The following is a 263-nucleotide window of genomic DNA, read 5'->3' as shown; positions in this document are numbered from 1 at the left end:
CCCCCCCGTACCTTTGTGCCTTCGAGAGCGTATCCATCCCGAATATCACGAGGAAGAAATTCATTTATATTTAATAATAGTTGCCCTATTTACGAAACGAAACTTGGAAAAATAGCATGTAAAGGGCCGGTGCGAAGAGATTCGACGCCGGATGGAATAAACGTGTATCGATCACGGGGGAGAGAAGAGGAGAGAGGGCGGAGAAGAAGAAAGGAAAAGCCACTGAGAGATGGTAAGGAAATATAGTAAAGATTGCCAATGAT

The 263-nt window shown here is 44.5% G+C and overlaps 1 protein-coding gene across 1 annotated transcript in view; it reads right to left on the bottom strand.

Moving 5' to 3' along the window:
• LOC102677752 (protein sickie-like) overlaps positions 1 to 263 on the bottom strand; it is a gene marked incomplete at its 3' end in the record, with an annotated part of 100,040 nt that overhangs the window by 24,242 nt on the left and 75,535 nt on the right. The gene's annotated exons all lie outside the window — the stretch shown is intronic.

The sequence above is a fragment of the Apis dorsata genome, unplaced genomic scaffold, assembly GCF_000469605.1.
Source record: "Apis dorsata unplaced genomic scaffold, Apis dorsata 1.3 scaffold_198, whole genome shotgun sequence".
Taxonomy (NCBI): Eukaryota; Metazoa; Arthropoda; class Insecta; order Hymenoptera; family Apidae; genus Apis; species Apis dorsata.
The sequence above is the reverse complement of the archived record's forward strand: the minus strand, read 5'-3'. Positions and strand labels throughout refer to the sequence as shown.